We start from the raw sequence: 26,659 nt of genomic DNA on the forward strand, positions 1-26,659 counted from the left end.
TCTTCTTTCTGCAAATACATAACTGAAAACATTGTGGCAAATATACAAAATTCCTCTGAGATTTGCCTTAATCAACAAAATGCTAAGCAACACTCAAAATTTAAAATAAGTAACAATTTGAGTAGTTATCTTGTCAATCAAATTTTACATTTGTTTTCCTTTTTGCTGCAAGCTTCATTATTCTACCATGAAAAGAAATATTGCATAAGATCCTAGCATCATTTGGTAATATGCAGATACTGGAATAAATATGATTTCCAAGGAAGAAAGGCAAAAGTGAGAAAAATGAAACTGGTAATGTTTAATAAAAATGTTCTGATGCACACCTCATGGATAATGCTTCCAGTCTTATGACTTATAAGATGGGAGGACTGATGTTTTCACTACCTATAATGTGCATGAATACCTCTGTTTGTAAGATTAGAACATTTATGATACATTGCCAATGAAATAGCAAGTCAGTGGTTTGAAAGTACCACTGAAAATGATTAAACATCTTATCTTTGATTTTTCCTTTTAATGTCCTAACCTGATAATTCATAGAATTTATTGAAATATTTAGAAAAATATATTAGCGCAAAGGAATTAGTACGGCCACACTCTAGATCAAAACTGATGTTCAGTTCTGCACAGAAGAATAGAGAAAAACTGGCATGAAAAAGTACAATACATGGAAAGTCAAACTGGTAGTGGTTGACATTTAAATTAATTTGACTAATTAGGTCTGACTTCATGATATGTTCACAGATTTACAAAAACGGGTTAATAAACAACCTTTACTGAGCTAACATAGAAGCCATTAGCACATCACGGCAAACTTAACTTTTTAGTAGTAACATAATTGCCCCCCACCACCATTTTATGGATTATGACCCTTTTATTTCACTGGGCTAAAAACAGCACTAAGTCAACTACAAATTAAAGGAAGCTGTGATGAACCATGATAGCAAAAGTGCTGTTAATGAACTTTTTAGAATCTTGATTTACCCTTTTAAGAATTTCAATTACAGCCTTTTAAGATCAAAATGTTTTAACAATTATATCATAGGCATAGTTCAATTAGCTAATTTTATTTAATATGTTTTTTATGACTATGTGACTTTATATTAGTAACTGATTAGTATTTTTAAACTTTTTATTAATGACTAGGTGCCGTTATTCATTATGTCAATCAAGGGCAGGCACCCTGGGGTGTAGCCTAAACACCAACACCCCTGCTGGAACAGACATCTCCTCAGACATCCCCCCTCCACCTTTTTGAATGATATAAATACAGAGTAACTGTTCTAGTGTATTTAACACAGTGCCTATCTGCCTTGGATTAGACAGGTTCAATAAAACAACTTCTATGGAACAGAATGGCCTCCAGAGTCTTTTATCACTTTTAACCTAACCAAGATTTCCTTGTTCCTAGCAAGCAAATCCGAACCTGATGATACTAATCCAAACGAGAAGACAAAATAGCAGCTCTAACAGCATTCCGAAGAATGTCAGATCCAACAAGCTACAATAACAAGCATCTTGGGAAAGACAGCTATAACCCCTACAGCTCAGACTTACACCCAAGCTATAGAGTATTCCTCTATCTTTGCTATAAAATAAGGTGTGGACCAGTTCTAAGTGGATTTAGCTTTGCTTCCATTCCCAAAGACATACTTTTTTAATTATCCAGTTCTGCTTGCATGCTTTTAAAGTGTATTAACTAATAACCTGATAAAATCAATGTTTATTGTGCCACAGTTTTTTTTTTAATTTCACATTTTTTTATAACTGACCGTGACTTTTTAAGCAGAGTTTTTAATGTGAGTTACATAGTAGGATGTGTTGCTTTATTTGGATAGACTGTTTGGTGTTGCATTTTATAATTTTTTTTTATTTTTTGCTACACATTGCTACTAGACTGAACATTTCTATTCAAGTTTGACCCTGCTATCAGTCTCAAAGATAACAGAGAAGCATTTTTTACTTAATCCAATTCCCAATTCCATTGAGGCTTTTCAAGTGCATTTACTGCTAATCTATTAATTCTATTTATGGTGCCAGAGTATTGTTAATTTGGGAAACATTTAGCTTCTTTTAGTAAGACTAGCACATTTGCTAGTATACCTGGTGTTCTGCATGATCCTGGCTTAATTTACATTTGTTTTTTCTGACTTGCTGTGATGTTTAATGACATTTAAACTGTACTTCTCTATTTAGCTTGACTACTTTGTGCTACATTTTTTTGATATACCCTGCTACAGGATTGACCAGTTGTGGCTGAACTTGTCCTCAATTCACTACTCACAGCAGTAGGATGTGTTATACTATGTAAACACCATTTTTTGCTTTAAGATGTTTTATTACTGATATCCGGAACTGTAACTTGCCCATTTAGAGCCAGATAGCATTCTTTCATTTGCCCCATTAAAAAAATGTTTTCTCCCATCTTTTACCTCTCAACTGAGGAACAAAATTCATTCTCCCCATGTGTACCCCTCAACTCTACCCTCAGGAGCAAAAAAGGAAAAAAAAAATCCTTGACCTGGAAATCCTCAACTGTAGAGCGAGGTTAGTTCTCCCCACTCTGCACCCCTCAACTCAAAGTTGAGGAGCAAACAAGCAAGAAAAGGTAGCTGTCCTCTATCCCCATTGAGAACAAAGAAGACCACAAAGAATAAAAGATTTTGCACTACACACTTCAGTGTTTCTGCCCTGATAGTAATTATAGTATCAGAGTTCACTTTTGAATATAAGTATTACAAAAAAGGCAAAGCTCCATCAGCAACTGCATTTGTAACCCCCCCCCCAACACCTTGTGCCTGGGGAACATGCCCACTTCACTCCACTATAGATATATTTCTCTATCATTCCCTACATTCATCTTGGTCCCTCCCCTGGTTTGCATGGTTGCTAACTTGTTCATTTTTGTTTGGTTGCACTACCTCGTATACAAATTGCATTTGTTGATTATATATTTTTTTGTCCTTGTGTCAGTTGCTCAAATTGTTATTGTTATTATGAAAAAGCCCCCAGATTCTCCCACACCAGTTTATCTCTACCATCAATACTTAATGATTTCTACATCTCCCTGTGTATTTTGGCTAGGCAGTCAGTAACAGTAACTATTGAAAATAACTGGAACAACAAACTCTCCAAAACAAAAAAAACAACACAGGCTCCGATCTGGCTAGAATAACTCCAAAAAAGTTTAATGTGAAGCGCTTTTCGTCTTCCACCTTTGCAAGACTTCATTAGACAAAAGAAAAAACTTCATACACAGTTTTAAAAGGAAAAAGTTGCCAAAGTAAAGCACAGTGATTGGATTTAGCCACCATTCAATTAACTAATTAAATACTAAGTTATATAATGTGTTCTGCATCAAAAACCTTTTTCTTGTGTTAAAAAAGCTCTTGTCAGCAAAATAAAATCATTCATTTAAAATTTCTGTTTAAAACTTTCATTTTAGAAAAAACAAAATGCAAAACTGTACTCTAACATAAAGTACAGAAATACTGAATGAAAATCATAAATGTAGGAAAATGTTTTAAATATATGCTTGGAGTGTAAAAGAAGAAAAGAACGTAATAATAATAATAAGTATAAAATGAGTACAAATATAACAGACTACTGTCACAACACCAAGAGGTGACAGTGTCTGAAGCAAAAATGTCAATAACTATGGACAGGGTGTCAAATACCTAAAAGTACAAATACATACAGTAAATGTGTTTTCAGACCTTAGAGGATCTGTGTTCTAAAAATGTTGAACATTTTAAAAACAAATTTTTAATACTAGACTATAAAAATGTGCAAAGGAACTCAAGACGAAAAACAGGAATAAACTACAACAGTTGCTACCTTTTGCTAACATGAAATGAAATACTGTGTATGTGTCACCTTAATAGACTTCTCAACTTCAAAATACAAGTCAAAGATGTGACCTCATTTAAACCAGGGGGAGTGTAGGAATTCAGCCTAAGCTGCCAAACAAGTTCACGTTTCTCTAACAGTAACTGATGTGGTCCACCTTTTTCATCAACCACTACCTGGTCTATCACTTTAAACAAAAAAGCATGGGTAGGATTCACGTTACAGTGTCTCGCTAGGGCATTGGCACTACTCTTCTGCCTTATATGATATGTGTGTTCATAAATCCTTTCTTTTAATTTCCTGTCAGTTTTGCCGATATAAAAAGCTGGACATGACTGACAGGAAGCCAGGTAAACTACTGATTTAGAACTACAACTGTACCGGCCTCTGGCTTTAAACATGTATTGATTCACTGTAAAACTAGACCCTGTAGAAATGAATTTACAATAATTACATACCTCACATTGTATGTGCCCTCTGTTCTAGTGGGTTTCATAATCGTACTTTCCATGATACTTTTTAGATTTCTACTTTTTCTAAAAAAAATAACTGGTTTGTCACCTAATTTCTCTACTAAATCCTTCTCAAAGGTCAATAAGTGTCAATTTCTTCTAAGGATGTCACTAATGAACTTTGCTTCCAAAGTAAAAGGGGTAATAAAACTCTTCTTGTAACAAACCAAGTCTGTACCTGTTGTGCCCACGACTAAGTTCACCACCAGTAGCCAGCAGATATAATGAAAAAAATCCCAAAAAGTAAATACTCAGTTTAATCATGTGCAATTTATAAAAGACTGTTCTAACCATTGCAGCATTTTAGATGGAATCAAAGGAATGAAGGAAAGGAAAACATCTGTTTGGGGCGCTGTTTCTGTTTGTCATGAGAGGAAACCAACCAACTGATCCAACACCAACAGATAGATCACAGTTCTCAGGCACAGGATCTCCTTCAAAATAATGATCCTTAGCAGAGTGACTGGGGGTGAAAATGCCAGCATTACTATAACCCAGTTATACACCTCATAACTAATTGCCTGATTCATGGATCATGGATCTATCCATTGTCACCATCTCAGGTGGGAAACAGTCAGAGACTGCTGACCAATCATGTGGAGGGTTTTCTGTCTCTTTTCTTTTTAGCATACACTACACTAGTGGGATAATCCTGGGGGTGGGGGTGCATCAATATTGGCAACAGATCCTGCACACCTGATTTCCCCTGCACCTCAAGAGTTTAGTTCTCCCATACCCAAAACTGGCAGTGCTACAGCCCAGAAGAATGTGTCTGACCATTGTGTCATGTAGAGTTATGATATTATGACAACTCCAGGGGACCTGGAGGTAACAGAAGGTGTGTGGTCTGATAGCCTGTCTAAAGCTAAGGCTACTGCAGAGTCACAAGTCATAGGCTAAGGCATATTTTTTCTGATTTATTCTTTTGTTTTTTTTTATATATGCAAATGAGGAAGATGGTGAGGGGTGGTCTGAGACCATCAAGTCAGGGGACAAGAAACTACCCAGCTCAATACCAAATACTGGCTGCATGGTCAGCACAGTTTGAAGGTGGGCAAATTCCAGTACTCTTTCTCTAAAATAATATTTCTGTACAGATATTATTCTGAATACTGAACTGAGAAAATGCCAGTATTTTCAGTAGCATAGTTCTAAGCACAAAATACATGCAGAAAAGCCTGCTGATTTTGTTAAAAAAAGGCTAGTTTAAGTACAAAAGAATGGATACAGCCTAAAACAGTATTAAACAAGAAATAAACCATGAACTGGTAAAGATTCCTGTCAAAAAATGTTTAATATTCAAATGGTGTCAAAAATAATCTGAAGTCTATTTTTGTGGGGTTACTATTCTAAAGACTGCACTAAATAAAAATTAAAGATTTAGTAACACAATTCCAAGCAAAAAATACATACACAAAACCCCCCTTATTTTGTAAAAAAATTGCTAGTTTCAGTTAAATTTATTTATTTATTTTATTTTATTTTACATTTGTTGACCGGGCTAGTCCGACTGGATATATGTCCATTTTCAGTGGAGGCTCGGGGAGAAAAGCTCCAAATACAGATGAATATTTACAAAGACATTGGTAGAATTACAAAGTTTTGACAGACATTTCATTTCATTGGATTTAGGTTATTAACAAGAAAAATACCTAGTGCACAGCAGCTATGGATATTCATACAAACTATGTACAATGACACTATTAAAACTTAAAGTCACACAAAAAGCCACACAAGAGTCCTAGTGTGTAACAGCTAAGGATATTCATACAAAATATGTACAAGGACACTATTCAGCTGTAAAGTAACATACACATTATTGTCAGTAGAAAAGAAACAAGCTTATACAGGTAAGAAGATTACTGTCTAGGGACAGGTTAAGCAGTTAGTCTGGGTTAACACATGGGCATAACCAGTGTGATTTCAGGTAGGGTTTAGTTTGCTTTTGAATAGATTAGCTGAGGATAGGGAGGTTAGGTGGATAAGGAGGGTGTTGAATGGTTTTATCCCAAAGTAGTATTAGACAAGACATATGTCATAAACTGAAGAAAAATTCCTGTCAGAAATGTTTAACATACAAAAATTGCACCAAACACACACTTTAAACAAAAAAAGAATTTAAAATCATCTGAAATAATTATAACACGAAAGAAAAATGCAATATCAGTAAAACGTCTAAACAAAGCTTATAATAAACAGGCCTTACTGTGCTAGTCAAAGTAAAAAACAGAGGCATGTACAACATTTTTCATCATAGCAAATACTCATAGCAGTAGAAAACACTATCCAAGTACTGATAGAAAAAGGCAGAGGTAGAAAATAAAACCCAAAAGGAGTTTCTTATCTGAGCTCTGCAGCTGATATGACCCAGTTTGAATATCCCAATATATCTTTATCTGACTGTGGCAGAAAAAAACTGAAAGGGGTTCTGTCTGTGAGTGTGAAGGGCTGTCCTGGTCCTGCCAAATGATTGGTTCTTCACAATCACATACAGACAGTGGCTGAAGTTCTGTGCTTTGACAGACTGCCAGAGGGAAGGTAGCAGGGCACTACTACCCTTATGCCAGTAAGGAAGTGTGTTTGTTGGATATTAAAATGTTTAAAACAGTGAATTATTTCTGTAAGTTATTCCTCACAGGTTTCTCATCCTACCCAGGGCAAGGACTCCTACCACCTTATTCTTGCATGCTGCTTTTCTGTCCCATGTCTCTTTGTTCTCCTTTGCACAGCTTTGTGTATGCGTTAAGAGTTTTCATGCGGTTGTGTATTTGTCATACATTGTTGGCTAACTCTCAGTGACTACTATAAATTAAATCAAGTATACATTATTTTTTGTCTTTATCAGCCAGCTCAAATGTAGGAACAGCTTGAGAAAAATGCCACAAGATACAAACCTAAAATGATTAATTTCTTTTGGCACTGGAAAAATAAAATGGTAGTGCAAAATGGTCTTAATGTTTTGTTATACAGATGCATTATGCAAGTAAGTACAGTGCTATGCAGACATATGAAAAATCATAACAATGTCCCAGAAGCCACATTGTGACAACATTATGGCAGATAGTTATTAAAAAGCAGTATTATATTTGCCAGGTATTCTTTGGTTCTTATAATAAATTCTGTTACATATGATTCTTTTTAACCTCACTTTTTAAGAGAAGAACAGCAATAAGAAGATATTCCATAACAATGCTTTTGAAATGCCCACTTTCAGCAATTTAGAAATATACTGCAACAAATCAGACTGTATAACACACAAAAATTACTCTTAGCAGTATAACTGTTTTTGTCAGAGCCCCACAAGAATGTGGTTAAACCTTCTGCTCCACAGGTTTAGGTGCATAGCCTGCTTTCATTGTTTTAGCCCCCTCCCAGTTTATTTTCCACGCACAAAATACACATGCACACATACTTTAAATACACATGATTCTTTGCAAAGATAAACTATTTCATAGCCTCTGATGGCAATAGAGATAACCTGCTTATTTGAAAAGAACTGCCTTAATTTGTGAGTTCTGAGTCTAATTATGCACACATACATGGCAGTCTGCATGTTTATTATGAGCTAAAAAATGTTTGATTTTTATGTTTTGAAACATGTCTTGTCAAACAACATTTATTTGGGAAAGTAGTAGGAGTGGTGTAGAATTCTAACTGTATAACATGACATTCAACTGGGGAAGAAACAGAATAGGGCTGTTTAAAAAAATCCAGTGGGGAATGGGAAGGGGGCTTAAAAAATGAAGTACAACTACTGGTTTTAAGTGGTCTGACGTAAAGATATAAATTGTAGACCATCTGTAAGATAAAAAACACAAACTCTGCCTAGTGAGAAGAGAGGAGTTTGATAATTGTGAGAAAATGTGGTCTAAATCCTTGCTACCAACCATAGTTACAATTTGTTTTGTTGCCAGCATGCAGGATAGTACTTGTATGAATGGCAGAACTGTTAGCAACCCACCTCCATAGACTTTTGAATAGTGAGGACAGTTTTGTTCTTCTTTTATCAATTTCCATTCTTTCATTTTCCCTGTAGCACCGTATTACCTGACCCCTTTTGTGATTTATTTCCCCATATTTTGCTTTCATTACATTTACAATTACTTTTCTTTCTTATGTGTTATTGCCTTCAATAGTCAGTGCAAATGTAAAGAAACAAGGAATATAGTAGGGTTTATTAATACAAAACATCCTGTTTTTGAAAATTCCATACAACCCCCTTTCTAATGGGATTTAATCTGGACCCCCAAATTATTCCAAAAATGATTTTCTTTCGAGGAAAAAAGATACCCCCCCCCCATTTATCATTAATTCCTTAATACCACTAAATGGATAATATATAATTTCTTCTTTAAAGTCTCATTCAATAGTTACCATCCAAAATTACATCTTTGATTTCTGTTTATCAATGACTTCTTTCTCTTCAAGTTTTAAGCCTAATATTTCTTTCCTTGTAAACTCATACCACCCATTTGCACTGTATTACCATATCCATCAGCTGAACAAGTAAAACCTTTCTATTTAATAAGTAAAAGAGAAATGGTGATATGTCTCAGCAGCATCTAAACTGTGCCAAGAGAAAGGCTGGTAACTGGTGCAATGAAGGAAGACCAACCAGAAGCCATAGTCCTGTGAAAAACAAAAATGTTGCCTAAAACAGTGGTTAAAGCAGTACTTTCTTACATGTGGCTGTCAAATAGATACAATATATGTAATTGTATAATAAGAAGAAATTGTGAAAAGCATGAGAAAGTGTACTTCTGTTGATGAGGTACAATGAATCTTCTCTGAACATCTCAATTCTCAGTACTTCATTGACAATTTAATTATTTGTCAGTGAAGTAGAGCGAAGATACATGCTCAGCAAAGATTCAAGGTCAATGTACCATGCCAAATGATAAACATCTCTTAACTGTAATGTTTTGGCAGGATTTCTTCAAAACCTGTTAAAAAGAAAAAGAAAATTACCACAGAGTCTCTGAACATTGCAGCTGTTCTGAGATTCTAACACTCAGGAAATCTGAATTGCAGGACCTTCACAGTCAAGTATAAATTCATCATTCTTTTGGCTCAGCCACTAGAACTAATTCAGTAAATGCCACAATGTAAAATGTATAATTAAGGGGGGGATTTAGTAAAGCCTACATCATTTTTTTTTTCATGTACGCATTGCATTGTGATGCGTACATGAATGTGAACAATTTTTGATTCAGTAAACATCACGTAGTGGTGCTCAAGCACGCACAAACAGGGAAACGTTCATGCTATGCAAATTTCTGGTTAAGCAGGTGAATATTATGCAAATGAGGCAGGTGGAGTGATCCAACAAGGCTAAAGGCATCCTTATAGACTCCGTATATGTGGTCGCAGTGTACATGGAAATTTTCCTTTGTACAGGACTCTACATGGACAGAAGGGTATGTAAAAGTCCACAAATATGGGCATAACTCTCCTGAAAATAGTAGATTACATACATACATGTGCAAAACATACATTGGGGTTGGGTGTAAAAATAAGGGGATATTTAAATTAATAATAATTTTGCTTTAATCACATTGGCATGTTTGTGCTATGTACCTCATTGCATAAACATGCTTAACAGAGAAAAAAAAATCTAAAAATAACATATATATTGTAGTTTGCACAAATGTATTGTAGGACCCTGCATCAGGTCTGTACAATGGTGCATCCTTGCTGTTACCCAGATTGCATGGCTAAGAACCATGTAGTTTCCAGGCTGCCAGCACAAATATGTATGCAAATGAGGTTCTTATGTTGAATTACTGAAAGGAACAATCGTGTCCGCATATCGCATTTTTGTAGGCTTGTACACTGTTTTGATATTCCCACTGTGTTACTTTTAGGATTTTTTAGTGTTTGGCGCACGTGTTTGTGTGGTGCATCGCATAGCTTAGCAGGTTAGTGTGAGCAGACTACTGTGTTGGGAGGATGGCCTAATGGTTAAGGTGTTTGCCTTACAGACACAAGGTACAGGGTTTGAATCTCACAGGGGATAATTGTCTAGGCTTAAAATGGCTCACAAGGGCAGTTAGCCTAGTACTAATCTATGAATCTATGAATCTAAGTGACATCCACATGGAACCACAGACACCCATTCCACTGACATGTCACCATTTGTAGTCGGTAGGCCGCATATATGGAATATTCATGCAGTCCTACTGCTACAGGTGACTGGTACTTCATTCAAGGGACATTTTAGACAGTGAGGTCAAATGATAGACTAGTGTGTGTGTCCTAGCAGAATATGGGCTTTTGTTCCCACACCCCTCAAAACAGCTGTATCTGTTTATAACTGCCATATCAATAAATCACCTATGCTGTATGAGTATTTCACAGTTAGTATACCACACAGCATCAGAATAGTAATGTACAATTTGAACATAAATGCTAGTTAACTGAGAATAGCAATACACATATTTATGTAGGTGATGGTGTGATGAATAATGCTCTGTCTACCAAACAGCCTCTGTGGATCAATGGACTAAAACAGGTAGATTGTGTGATGGCGTGTACAGTTTTTATCCAGATATTTGGCATGTTAAAGAGTAATATTTATTGTTTTACAAACTGTGACTGTGTGTGTGATATACTAGTATTAACCTATCGCACATATCACTGACACATTTGCATCTGTGCTGCATATCCAAGACCTGTTTAAAAAGTGATAGTTAATATTGGATTTGTCAGTATCAGAACTGTAAAGGTTGGGACTTGGAACCACATATCAACATGCATATTTTGAAAATTGATCTAAGCTCTACCTGCAACATGATGTACTATGACAATATAATAACAGCAATGACTGACAAAATTGTGTTGTGATGTAATTTATAGAGATTTGTCAGGGCCATATACAAAACAATAATCAATAAACTAGAACAACTAGGTACTGATGCACTCTTGATAAGATGGATAGCTGCATGGCTTACATTTAGGACATGGTAAGTATCATAAAGCAATTGGACATGTGGAATAATTACTTACAGCCAGGGTGTCCCACAGGGCTTCGTCTTAGGCCCAAACTTGTTCTGATTTAATTTGAGTTATTCTACAGTCTGTATGCAGATGACTTGAAATTGGGTATACTGATTACATGTGTTACAGATGGAACATGCATGCTAAGTAAATTGACTACCTTGACCATTTAGTCATAGGAGTATAATATGCTGTTAAATGTATCACAAATTAACCATATGAGATATGGATTACATAAACAGAAAGTTGAATATCACATACAGCACAGCACATGGTGATTGAAACTGTAGATTCAGTTATGGACCCAAGTATATAAGTAGATCCAGCTTTGAGGTTTTGTAATCATATCATAATCCCAGCCAGGGGTACAGCTACCTGTGGACTGGAGTCAATTTATGGAACAATAAGTCTCTGATGTCAGCAATGCCCCACCCAGTTGCACACTGCTTAGCAATGCGCTAACAAGCTGAAAAAGCAGAGTTCAAACTTAAGCTGTGGTGCATGTGATCTGTAGTGTATAAAGATAGATAGATAGGGGTTCTAATCTCACTCTGGCCCACTTGGTGTGTGTGTGTGTGTGTGTGTGTGTGTGTGTGTGTGTGTGTGTGTGTGTGTGTGTATACATCACCCCAAAAAAAGAGTAAGTGTGCATACCACACTGACTCCAGAGTTGGCATTGTTTTGAACGTTTTGGTTCATGCAGTTGATGCAGGCCTCCAAGCTCTCATCCTCCATAAGCCCTCCTGATGTCATCTACCATAAGATTACCTAAAGCCATGAACCAAAAAAAACGAATGTAAGCACCAGTTTAAAACTATTAAGTCCAAAAAAGTGCCAGGGTCCGCTGTAAGGTGATCCAAACAAATTTATTCCACAAGGTTAAAATAACCACGCTGCTTGCTGGTCTCAAAACCAGCGAAACCAACAGTACAAATAAACGCTCTTACATACACATTAGAGAAACTGCGTTTTCGTCGTTAAGACTTCATCAGACAATGTATTAAAACTTTAACACTCATTTAAATACTAAATGAATTGATTGATATCTATTTCATTGGTCCTATTTCATGCCATACTCTTTCAAACACACCAATCCAAACATCTAAATCATTAATATTAATGCCTTTGTCATTAAAGTGCTTAGTGCTTTAAGTTAAAAACGTGTATTGAAGAATTAAAAACTGACATGTAACTATGAATACTGATAGAATTAATTGTTTAAATATGAATATAAATAATTAAATGAATGTGCAATCATAAAAATCTATTTAAAAAATCTATTTAAAAAAGCATATGTTAATATTGAATGCATGACTTGTATTTTGGTGAAAAGAACTTGGAAAACCATCATATATCAATGCCCTCTAGTGTCCAGAATCCGAACTACTCTATAATTTGTTGGCTCTTATTTTTAATAGGGGTGTTATAGTTAAAAATTCATTAATTCCTGGACTATTGTTGGAATCCAAGTACACCTGCCACCATAGTTCCTTATTTTCCAGGATTTCCTCCCAGAGTCCTCCCCTATTATCAGGCTTAACTTGGTCCAACACAAAAAATTCATATTTAGCTTCAGGGCATACATTACTATGTTTATATAGTGCGTTAGTATTTTTAGCTTTTAAGATGTCATAATTGTGTTCATATATTCTACGTTTCAAACATCTCTCAGTCTTACCCACGTAGAACGACTGACATATCTGACAAATTGCTATATAAACAACTCCCCTACTGTCACAATTATAGTAAGTCCTGCTTTTAATCCTTCTCTTTCTGCTGTCTATATATAGGACTATATATAGGACCAATGAAATAGATATCAATCAATTCATTTAGTATTTAAATGAGTGTTAAAGTTTTATTACATTGTCTGATGAAGTCTTAACGACGAAAACGCAGTTTCTCTAATGTGTATGTAAGAGCGTTTATTTGTACTGTTGGTTTCGCTGGTTTTGAGACCAGCAAGCAGCGTGGTTATTTTAACCTTGTGGAATAAATTTGTTTGGATCACCTTACAGCGGACCCTGGCACTTTTTTGGACTTAATTACCTAAAGCCATGTTAATGGATGAATTAAGCCGTGGTGTGTGCGATAAATACTGTGATTGGTGGTGTTTAAGTCGAGAGAGTTAGGGGTTTTAATCTCACAGCAGTAAACTTGGTGTGAGTGCTTTGTGGTGTTCTGCATAAATTAATAGGTTCTGGAACAGTTCTTGTTGCAGCTGAGTTTGTATGTATGTTAGAGCATTTTTCATCTGCCTATGGGATTATAGGCTCATTGGAATTTACTTGGTTAATGCCCCTAGTGCCTTTTTCATAGCCAAGTAGTTACCCTTATGTACACGATCAACAACTATTGTCTCTGTCCAAGAGGGACCCAGTTGGAACTGCCATGGTGAAATTATGGTCATCTATCAGATCATACTGATTGTTTTGAAAGAGGGCCAATGAGGTACTCTGTTTGACATGATGTGGGAGTCTGTTCAAAAGGTGTGTTAAACTGTGGTAGACAATTGTCTTCCTCCAGCGGGTTGCATTAATGTTACATGCCATGTTAAGATCTATACAGCAAATTACCTGTGTACCATTTGACTTATGGATATGCAACATTTCCAATACAGCAGAGTCAGAGATTGCCTAGAATGCAAGCCAGAAATCACCTCTGAGTACTTTGTATGTCAGACACTAAGGTGACAGTGATATCTGATTATCACCATGGACAGATGCTGAAGACCTGACTTGCCCTTGTGAAGAAACTATGTGGTCTTTCCAGTTGCCACATGTGCTTCAAAAGTTAGATACCAAAAGGGCCATTGCACTTAACTATTGGTTTGCAGAGGGAAGAGGACATGAAGTTATGATGTCTACTACTTCTGTAGATAATGCCCTAATTTGTTACATGAACATGATAGAATAGCCTTCTTACCACTATGGAGACATAGTGATGTAAGGTATGCTAGCTGTCAACCTGTGTGCCCAGGTCTCCCAACACTGTGTATGTATGTCAGATTTTGCTATTGATGTGGTACTTAGCAGGAACATCACTGTTCATAGGATCATAGCATCATAGGAGGTTACTAAGCTATTGGCCCTGAGGCTGTTATAAGCCTAGACAAGATCTTAACCCATGTTTAGACAAGTCATCACCCAGAGCCCCTGTCCAGCAGAGACACAGGTGGAATCCCAGGAGTGTATTTTCTGTTTCCCATCCAGTTATCCAGGCTGTGCTTAAAAAGGGATAATGAGGTACTCTGGTTGACATGGAGAGGGAGTCTATTCCACAGATGTGGGAGTCTCTGGGACACAAATATGTCCGACCAACAAGTCCTATTGATATCACAGACCAGCTTGAGGTCTTGCTTATGGAGTTGCTTGAGTGGAGCTTGACTTGCAGATATGTGGCAGTCCCATCAAGGCAGGGTCTGAGCTTGCTTTGTATACCAGACAGAGGTCACCTGTGAGGAGTCTGAATAGAGGGACAAGGGTAGGTGTTTGAGTCCCTGGATTCTCCCGGTGAGGAACCTCTGTGGTCTCTCCAGCTGCTGCATGTGCTTTGTGAGGTACATGCCAAAGGGGGTGTTGTACTCAGTAATTGGCCTTATAAGGGAAGAATAAAGGAATCTTATGACCTTTTTGTCCCTGGATGACATACTCTTACTTATGTGGTGGGCCATGTGGAAAGCTTTCCGTACAATGGAAGCAACATGGGGGTGAAAAGTCAGGTTGCTATCAACCTAGGTGCCCAAATCCCTCACTACTGATTATATACTTAAAACGTTATTAATGTGATATGTGGGGACATCACTCTATTCAAAGGGAATGATAATGCATTTTGTGGCATTCAGCTTGAGGCCGTGTTTATGGCACCAGTCATTTGTTTGGGTGAGACCCTCTTGGAGGACTTCTACATCACGTGGGGGATTGATGACTACGTCCAGCTTGCAGTCATCTGCAAACATGGTTAGCCATAGCCCACTAGTTTTGGCCTGCACCTCAGAGAAGTATTGCCTAAATAACAGAGGCCCCAAGACCGATCCCTGGACTATGCCACTTGTTATGGGTCTACTGCTTGAGATGGCTTCCCCTATTTTGATTAGGTGGATTCTATCAGTGACCCAGTTTGATACTCATCTGGTAACATATGGATTGATGCCTAGTTGAGAGAGTTTATCTACTATGCCTGAGTGGGGAATAGTGGCTTTGGCCAGGCCAAGGTAGGCAGTGTGCACCATCTTCCACTTGTCCATGGCTTTGGTGATTGTCTCAAAGAAGTTGACCATATTTAACAGGCATGACCTCCCCTTGACAAAGCCAAACGGTGTGGGGTTGAGTGTTTGGAGGTTGCCAATGTCCCTCTTAATGGTGTCCATGATAATCCATTCCATAGCCTTACAGATCAGGCTAATTAGGCTGATGGCTCTATAATTTCCTGGATCAGTGGATGCTCCACCTTTGTGTAAATGGATGACAGTGGCTGCCCACCACTCAGCTGGGACAAAGTTGGTATTCGGGCTTTAGTTGAATAGGGTGCCTAATGGTGCTGCAAGTTCATGCCTGAGTTCATGTATGATGCAGCCTGGGATGTTATCGGTTCACATGGAGGATGTATGTTTTGCCTTTGAAATGGCAGTGATGACCTGTTCCCTAGAGATAAGGGGTGGGGACAGGTACTGGGGATGTCCTGATTTACTGATGGGTGAGACAGAGGGGACACGTTTTCATGGAATCTGTCAGCCAATAGATTGGCTGTATCTACAGCATTTGTGTATGTGGTGTCCTTGACCACCAGTTCTGAACAGATCTGGGTGCTTCCTTTGAGATTGCGGACATATGGGAAGAAGGATTTATGATGGTCTCTAGGAGATGTGGCCAATTTGGACTCGAACTTGGCTTTAGAGGATTTCACTAGTGCTCTTATTTGCTTGTTCAGGCTAAGGAAAGATTGCTTCCAACTGGGTACCTGCTCCTTCTTGGTCCTGGACAGCAATTTTTTCCTTTTGTTATATAGTTTATTTATTTCAGATGTCCACCAGATAGGTTTACTCTTCCTTGCAAAGGATGATTTTGCCCTGTCAGGTATTTCTGATTCCATGCATCTATATAAATACTCATATATAACTTTGGTATAGATTTGGACATTGGTGTCAGTTCCTGCAATGGGGGAGGGGGCTGTGAAGCTGTTTATACCATCCTTCTGGAGATTGTAATCAGTTTTGGAGAAGTTTTTTTGTTTGACCCTAGCTAGGGGGGGGGGGGTGGATCAGTGGAGATGGTGACTTCGAACGTGACCACTTTATGGTCAGATCTTACTAGGGAGGATGATATTGTAAGGGTGCTGCAGTGGTTACTCATGTTGGTTAATACCAAGTCCAAGATATTAATTACCTCTTGTGGGGGTATCAACTAGCTGTTCCAAGGCATTTGCATTGATAAAACCGAGGAATCTCTGGGCATTTGTGTTCTGGCATGAGTAGTTTTTCCAGTCAATGGTTGGGGAATTAAAGTCACCCAGGATCAGGGTAAAGGGTTGAATCTTGAAAGATTTGAAGAGGTCCAGATAGGTGGAGTGGGCATCTTGAGTCAAATTTGGGCACCTGAAGCTAGCTATAGTTTGAATAGGGGTCTTGTCAACAGTTAACTGCACCTGGAGTGTCTCCTGTGCGTCATACTGTTTGACCAGCCTGGAGGTGTGTGTGTCTTTAATATATATATTGAAACTCCACCTCCTTTGCGTTTGCTGCCCACATTTTGGGGTCTGAATGAATGATAGGATGAGTAACCAGGTAAGGCTGGAGTGCCCTCCTCAACTTTAAACCAGGTTTCTGTGACTGCACAAATATCAGCATCTTCCAGGGTTAAAAATGCTTGCAATAAGTGCAGTTTCATGTTTAGAGTCCTAGCGTTTAGCAACATGACCTTTAATTTGTGTTTTGTAGAGATTTTTTTGTTGGTAGTATCGATCTCAAGACTTTTGCTAAAAAGGCACTATGGGGGAGGTAAGAGCCTTTGTCAGAAGCCTAAAGCCCAAGAAAGACAGATACAGGACCTCTCTAGCAAAGCATCATGGTCTGTCGTTCATATCTTCCCAGGCTGTCAGACACTGGATCCCCTGAAATGATACCAGAAACTAAGCCAATTATTAAAGTCATTCATTTTCTGTTTGTATTGAGGTATTATTCTGGGTGATGGTAGAATGCTGCTAAAGGCTAGGGACATATCTGCTTGGAATACTTAGTCAGCAAGCTCAATCATGTCTTTCTTCATATAGTCCAGGGAGGTACATCTCAAGTCGTTTACTCCATCATGGACTATGACAGAGTCATAACAGTACTTGTTATTGAGAGACTTGAGTGGGTGTGTGATATGGTGGATTCTGGCACCTGACAAACAACTAACCGTGACTTTCCCCTTATCCAGCCTGGTGAGATGCACATCTGTGTGTCTCACAATGGAGTCTCCTATGACTAATATGTTGGGTTTATGGTTAGGCCTTAGTGTTTGCGAGTCACTGGTGTGTGAGCTATGCATGGTATGTGGTGTGGAGGGTTGTGGAGTTCTCATGTGTTTTTGCCTTTGAGGTCTCCATTGTTTGGGTTTGATTTTGTTGAGAACCTCTGCATATATGGGTGTGTGTTGTCTAGCTGTGGGTGGTGTTTGAGGTGTAGTGATTGTGTTGACAATCTTCTCAGTGCTAGATATACTGGCTTGTGAGGTAGAAAGCATAGACTGTAGCTTCTTTATGTAATTGCATCTCTCAGAAATTGTGTTCCTAGGTGGTAGTAGTAGATAGTTGTCTTGTACCTGAGGCAGTTGCTATACTGTCTCAGGATGCCCATATCAGCAAGGCTGTTAGCTGAAAGCAATGATAATACATATATTTGCAGTGTTTCTAAGGCCATGACTTTGGCAACAATGATTTGTTCCAGTAAGTCCCTCATGTAGGGTGTGGCTGTACTCTGAATAAATGGAGTCCAAACAGTACAGGACACATGACTAAACTCTTTGGAACACCACTGGTTAGATCTCGACTACTGGAGGTGAATTCCCCTATTTTGACTATATGACCTCTATCACTGAGTCAGTGAATGACCCCTCTAATGATATAAGGGTCAATGCCTGGTGGGTGCATTTGTCAATGATGGCTGAGTGGAGGATGGTGTCAAATGCTTTTGCTAAGTCCAGGTAGGCTGTATGCACAGACATTCCATCATCCAGGTCCTAGGAGACTGTCTCAAAGTCGTCTAGCAGGTTTAACAGGCATGATCTCCCTTTGACAAATCCTGTGTGGAGATTACCTATATATTTGTTAATAAGGTCTGTGACAATTTGCCTCATGGCCTTGCAAATATGGCTAGTCAGGATAATAGGCATATAGTTTCCATGATCAGTCGATCCACCACCTCTCTGCAAATGGATAATGACAACTGTTCCCATTCAGCTGGAACAAAGCTGGTGGTTACACTATAATTGTAAAGAGTTCCAATGGTGTTACTACTACATTTTGGAGCCCATGGAGGACTCAGCCTGTGATATTATCATGTCCCATAGATGCTATGTTTTTGTCCACAAAGAGACCATTTACAGATAGAAGGTAGGGAACAAGTGGTAGGGATGTCATGGGGTACGTGTGGTGGGGACAGGGGAGTGATGGTTTCACAGAACCTGTCGGCCAACATGTTAGCTATGTTGACAGGTTCTGTATATGAGGTATCTTTGAAAATGAGTCCATCACACATGTTGGCCTTTCCTTTTGGGTTACAGATGACACTATAGAATGTCTTGTGGTTGTCCTTTGTGAAGGAGGCTAATATTGACCCATACTTTGTTTTGGATGACTTTACAGCAACACTTATTTGCTAGTTTAAGCTGAGGAGTGAGTGTTTCCAGTTTGGTGGGGGGGGGATTCCCTCCCACCTACCATTAGACAGCAATGTCTTCCTATTATTGTAAAACCCATTACTGTGAGTTGTCCACCAGGCAAGTTTGCTTCGCCATAAGGAGCTTGTTGTGCTCATGTCAGGTAAAGTTGTGTCAATGCAGTCAGACAGGTGTTTATATAATGCATTGGTGCAGATCTCAGCATAGTTACCAGTTACATTTGAAGGAAGAAGTGAAGTGAAGCTATATATATATATATATATATATATATATATATATATATATATATATATATATATATATATATATATATATATACCAACCCATAGGGGGTTATAATCTAGATTGATGAATGTCTGTATGTATTTGCTGCAAGGGGTGTTTGCCAGCTGTGATACCTACTTTGAGTAAGACCGATTTGAGGTTAGATCTCACCAGGGATGACCTCACACTGGTGGTGCTACAGTAGTCACCCATACTGGTAAGCACCCAATCAAGTACGTTATCTCCCCTTGTTGGGGTGCAACCAGCTGTTCCAGGCCATTGCAGATATGAAGTCAAGCAACATTTGGATAAGTGAGTTTGAGCACGACTAATCTACCCACCTCATGGGTAGTAAGTCACCCCAAACCATGGTGTCCAGATATATCTTGATAGAGTCATGTAGATCCAAATAAGAAGAGTGGGTGTCCTGATTCATATAGGGGCTCCTGTAGCTGGCAATGACTTTAATAGGTGCCACACAAACAGTCAATAGCACCTGAAGTGTATCCATGGAATCCTACTATACAACCAATGTGGGTGTGTATTCATCCTTAATGAACATTAATACACCAGCAACATTAACCTGCACACCTTCAGTTTCAGGTCTGCATGTGTGGAAGGAGGTGTACACTAGTATGGCTGTGGTGCTTACCACAGCCTTGAACCAGGTGTCTTTGACTGCACAAAGGTCTGATTGTTGCAAGAGGAGGGCAGCTTCTAGTGATTGTAGTTTCCTTTTTGACACTCTTAGCATTTAGTAGCATAATCTTGAGGTTGTTTGTACATGGGGAGTTTACACTGGTCAATTTGTCCTTCAGACATCACCTAAAAAGGGCACTATGGGGTGGCAGTAGTCTTGGCCAGTATCTGAAATTCCAGGGAGAACAGATGAAGAACATCTGTGGCAAACCATTGAGGTCGGTTGAGCATGTCATCCCAGGCTGACAGATAGTGGCTCCCCTTAGACTGACACCAGATGCTTAGTCTATTATTGAAGTCAGTCATGTTCTGCTTGCATTAAGGCATCATCCCAGCAGAAGGTTAAATGTAGATGACAGCCAAAGGGATACCTGCCTGAGACACATAGCTCAGTCATGTCTGTCATCACATAGTCCAGAGAGGTGCGTGTCAAATCTTACACAACAGGCAATATGATGCAGTTATAATAGTACCTGTTGTTGACAGATTTGACTGTATGTGAAATATGCCATATCCAGGCACCTCACAGACAGCTGACTGAGATCCTCACATTATCTAGCCTGGTAAGGGGACATCAAAATGTGACTCACAATGTAATCACCTTTGACTAATACGTTTGCATTTGTGTTTTGCAGTAAGGGTTTGACCAGTGAGGCAGTGGTGCATTAGCCACTATATGCACTGTATTCTGAAGAAGTGCTATTATGTGTAGTGTGCTTGTGTTGCTATTTGTGAGGTGTATGGTGATTAGGTATGTTTTTGGTAGAGACCTCCACATATGTAGGTATGTGTGATGCAGTTTTGGTTGGAGTAGGAGGTGAGGTGGGCATGTTGGCACCCCGCTCATTGTCATATGTACTGTCAGGTGTGTGAGAGAGCATGGATACAGGGTTTGTAATGTAGATGCATCTCACACACGCTGTGTTTGTGTGGAGTAGGAGTACAGGTTTGGGGATGCTGTCCACACCTCTGCAACACAGGGAGAATGCCATTAGCAATAGATTATTGCTTGCGTATACTTCACAACAGGCCATGGTTAGGCAGTGGCCTGACAGATGCTTTCATGTGAAATGTTCATACATTTACAATGTCATCCTAAGGTAAAACAGTACCTGACAGTGTGGGATGGCATGGTAGATTGACTACACTGCTTTGCCAGACTTGTGGCACTTGAATGCACCATAATCCTGTTATTAGGCATAGTCGGAAAAGCATACATACAAATGTGACAATGTACAACCCCAGTAAAGTAAGGGTCATGCTGCTACACCCTTGGGGTTCACAACCTCAAACACTCTCTCTGTAGGCACTCTTTGCAGTGAAGATATTTATGTCTGTGCATGCACAGAACACTTGTCCAATGTTGCTGTCATTACTTTAGCCTTGCAAGTCTACAATGTCTGTCAAACTACCAGACAGCAAATGTAGTGTAAAATGATGTGGGGACACAATTTAGTGGTCCAGGGACATGAATGTGCAGGATGCCATACCTAGGACATGTGAGAGGGGACAGAGACATTGCCCAAAGGTAGTCACCTGTCAGCAGTAGGCCTCACATCCATGTCACGCAGATCATCACCATTATGCTATTGAAGGCCAGGCTGCATGAATTGCTGTGAAACTGACACCTGACAAGATCACTGCCACTGTGGAGCTTGATGGACCAACCTTGGGCATCTATGTCACCTGAGGCTTAACCTTATATTGTGATGCAGCAGCTGTGCTCCTAACTACCATCAGGTTGGTACCCTAGTCCAGTGCTATGACCCTCGGAACCCAAGGCATAATACATTCAAATGTAAAATGATTGATCTGGTTGCTAATTAAAACATCTATCTGGAAAAGGCTACAGCAAGCCTACAGAGCCTTGTATCATGTGTGACAAGTGTGTTGATCAACAAATAGGCTGTGGTCTGCTTCATATATTGAGCTTGGTGCTAGCTTTTTGCTTCTGGTGACAGACAAAGAATAGGAGCTTCGTATCCCACCGCAGTGAGGCCATGTTGAGACCTGCAGTAGTAGTAGCCAGGCAGCAGAAATTCAGGTGACTCCCCTCTTTTCAGCATCCTTCATAAGGTAAATGTTCTTTCCCAGTATGCAGTGTAACTTCAGAATAACTGTATAAATACACCACCCTTAAATTTATAGGGTGTACATATTACTTTAACCTCCAGTGTTTGCCAGTGTTCCATACAGGACAAAATGCCTTGGGGGACATTTTTCTCAAAAACCATTAACTTCAGTAGTGGCTTGCACACAGGACAACCAGCATACACTGTCAAGCATTGTCCCCATAGTTGCAGAACAGACACTTGTGACATTGAGAGATATACTCAATCCAACTGTGTAATCAATAATGAAGGATCCATTGCCATGGTTATGATAATTCCCATTGTGACCTTTACCACTCTGTTGGATATGGGCATACTGAGGCACTGCAGAAATCACTACATGTTTACCGACAACCCTTTCATTACATGATATGGTATGTGGGAAATGTATATATACAATGTCACTGGAGGCAAAGCTCTTACATAAAAGTACTCCTAATGTCAGTAAGGTAGTCAGTGGTATACACGCCGCAGCCATCACACAAAATCCAAAGCAGACATGAGCTGAGGCACCGACATGTACCTGACATAAATCACAAAAACCTCATAGAGAAAGTCCAGATAACAAATACCCTCAGCAGCCCCATCTGCACTCTGTGAAAACAACACACATAACACATAGAGCAACATGTCATGGAGGAACAACCTATAAGCCTATAAGTCAAGCCGACACACAATTCAACATTCTAGTCATCGCTGACTTCATGCAAATGTGGAGCTGTCACTGAATCCCATGCTGACAATAATGTTCTCCACAAGGGGCTGACGCAGACATAGAGTTGTCATCAGAGCCATGGGCTAACTCTAAATACCAAAAATTCACAATACTATCCTTTGGGAAGTCATTCACCCCTGGTAACAACCATATTGCCAGCACACCTCGAACAGTTGGCCAAGTACTCAGTGACTTATGGACACAGATATTGATCTGCCCTTTGCCTGTCACATGTCAGTAATGTTGTGGACATCATTATATGTTGGGAAACCTATAAACAATGGTATGGCATGTAAACCAAGGAAGTCATTGTTCCACTGCAATCGGTATACAACAGACCTATCCTTGGTACAATACCACTTTTGGTATGTTACTAACCAGGTATATCCAACAACTGTAACATCCACTGAGGTTCCTCAGTAAAGCGCTGCATGTTGTACGTAACACGTCCTATGCAGACCATGTAAAGGCCCTATCCATGTAGTCTGTCTCCTACATGCTTTGGAGGGGTGGTGTATACCTGCCATACTGGGAGTGTCAGACACCACTGTGGACCTTTTGCATATCCACAAAACAGGTAGCACCAGAATTACCTGCTCTAAAGACCTACACCTGGACAGTGGTATATATAGGACATGCTGGAGAGACAGGTATGTAACCCAGAGACTACACCCTATATGGAACAGGCTCTACAGCCATGTGAAGGACATTTCCACTCTAATGCAAATCAAGTGCAAGTTACACAATTGTATGGGGAACAGGACAATCATACATGCATGTGGACCAATGTCTACAATGGACACAGGGAAACTGTGGATGATTCACCCCCACACTCCAGCTTGTAGATGTTTCAGCTTCCAATACCCTGCTTACACTTATCAATGGTATCATACCTTGACAGTGCACAGGGCTGCATGACTAGGCTTAAACAACCCCTTGGGCTTGTTAGCATCTTAAACACATATGAACCTATGATTCCCCGGAACATATACTGTGTTACCTTTCTGACATTTGTCTTGTGTGCTGACATTCAATTCTGTGTTCTGACATTGATGCGTTGATTGTAGATGTGTACCCATAAGTGTATCCTACACAATCCTGAAAGTGAGACATAAACATTTCCATGTGACACATCATTATGTGACTACACAGCCATTATAACAGCATCCATCTTAATGCACACACAGTACTATAGGTTCATAGGTTCATAGGTTCATACTAGGCTATCTGCCCCAGGGCATTTATAAGCCTAGCCAGAGTGTGTTTGGCTTTCGCCACCCATTTTAAATTAATTTTGCTATGCTCTTTTTCGAGGTTAGTATACTGTGCCTCTGTCTAACAGTGACACAGAAGTGATACCCGGGGTAAACCTACGATTTCCCATCCACTCATCAAGATTCCTCTTGAAGAGAGTCAATGAGGGACTGCCTAACCTGGACTTGGATTTTATTCCAGAGTGAAGGGAGCCTCTGGGTTATGAATCTGTCCCTCCAGCATGTCCTATTTATTTCAGTGCTGAGGTTCAAGTCTCTCGAGTGCGTAGCTCGATGGGATTTGGATTTTCTGAGGTGCAGCATGTTCATTAATTCCGGGTTGGACATGGCTTTATACTTCAGGCACAGATCGCCTCTGAGCAGGTGGTATGCCACTGAGTAGAGCTGGAGTTTCTTTAACCGGGCAGCATATGGCATCTGTTTGAGCCCTTTGATCCTCTTGGTGAGGTACTTTTGGGGTCTTTCCAGTTGCTGCAGGTGTCTGGTAAGGTACATTCCAAAAGGGGCATTGTACTCAATTATGGGCCTGATGAGGGATGAGTAAAGAGGCATGATGACCTCCCCTGATCTAGATGTGAACCCCTTCATGATTAGGTGGGCTATATAAAATGTTTTTCTAACCACTTTGGCCACATGGTTGTCAAATGAGAGATTGCTATCAACTTGGGTCCCCAGGTCCCTAATTACTTCTTCTGTACTTAATGGATTACCACCTATGTGGTAATTTGTGGACAATTTGTTTTTGCCAAAGAGGATGACTATACACTTTTTGGCGTTTAGCTTGAGGCCATGGCTCTGGCACCAGTTGTCTGTTTCTATGAGGCCCTTTTGGAGGATGCTTGTGTCGGCTGGAGAGTCGATTATGGTGCCCAGTTTGCAGTCATCTGTGAACTTGGCCAGCCACAGTCCTTCCTTGTTGGCCTGTACCTCCAAGAAATATATACCGAACAAGAGAGGTCCCAGGACTGAGCCTTGTGGGATGCCACTTGTAACTGGTTTGGAGTCTGACATAGCTCCAGCAATTCTAACCATGTGGGTTCTGTCCTTGAGCCAGTTTGCAACCCATCTAGTGACATAGGGGTTTATATTTAAGCTGGTGAGCTTATCTATAATGCCCGAGTGAGGTATTGTATCAAAGGCTTTTGTGAGGTCCAGGTAGGCTGTGTGGACCACCTTCCCCTCGTCAATGGCCTTGTTGACTGTTTCAAAGAAATCAACCAGATTTAAGAGGCAGGATTTGCCCTTAACAAAGCCGAACTGTGTAGGATCCAGTGTCTGTAGGTCCCCAATATCTTTATTTATGAGGTCCATGATGATCCTTTCCATAGCTTTGCAGACCAAGCTAGTCAGGATTATGGGGCGATAGTTTCCAGGATCTGTTGAGGCACCACCTTGTGGAAAGGGACCACTGTTGCTGTACGCCACTCTTTGGGTACATATCCTGTAGTAAGGCTGAGATTGAACAGTAGTTTTATGTTTGGGTTTAGCTCTTCTTGGAGTTCATGCAGGATGCAGCCTGGGACACCGTCTGGTCCCATTGATGCTGTGTTTTTTGCTTTGGAGAGGGCAGCTCTTACCGGAGCATCTGAGATGTCAGGGGGGCAGCACTCTGCTGGGATAGATATTTGCCCTTTTGGTGGGGAGTTTGCTGAACCTGTCAGCTAGGATGTTGGCAATGTCTGTGGGTTCGTGTATTTTTGTCATTTTGGACTAATTCTGAGCATATCTGGGAATTCCCACCCAGGTTCCTAACATAACTAAAGAAAGCCTTGTGATTATCCTTAGTGTCCTGTGCAATTTTTCTCTCGAAGCTGGCCTTAGACGATTTTATGAGTGCCTGTAGTTTTTTGCTAATACTGATCAGAGATGCCTTCCCTTTTTGGGATTTTGCTCTATCATGTAGTAGCTTCCTCCTTCTGTTGTATAGTTTGTTTATGGCTGTGGTCCACCAGATAGGACATCTGCCTTTGGAGGATTGGGTCTTGGTTTTATTTGGGATTGCATGATCCATGCATTCATGAAGGTGTTCATAGAATGCGTTTACAAAGGATTCTGCGGTTTGGGCCATATTTTCCACAGGCCTGGGGGCTTTGAAGGATTCCACCTCGATTTTGAGGAGTGTGAAATTTGCTTTAGAGAAGTTTTTCACTGTGGCTTTCAGGGCAGGGGGTGGAGTCGGGAAGTGAATATCCAGTGAGATTAGTTTATGGTCTGATCTTACCAGTGAGGGATACACTTCTGGTCTGGAGCATAGAGTCCTCATGTTGTTGATGATCAGGTCCAGTATGTTTTCCCCTCTTGTGGGAGTAGTAACAAGTTGTTCCATAGCATTTGAGTTTATAAATTCTAGGAACCTTTG

This window comes from Protopterus annectens, chromosome 2.part2 (genome assembly GCF_019279795.1).
Source record: "Protopterus annectens isolate FY-2018-M chromosome 2.part2, PAN1.0, whole genome shotgun sequence".
In the NCBI taxonomy this organism is placed as follows: Eukaryota; Metazoa; Chordata; order Ceratodontiformes; family Protopteridae; genus Protopterus; species Protopterus annectens.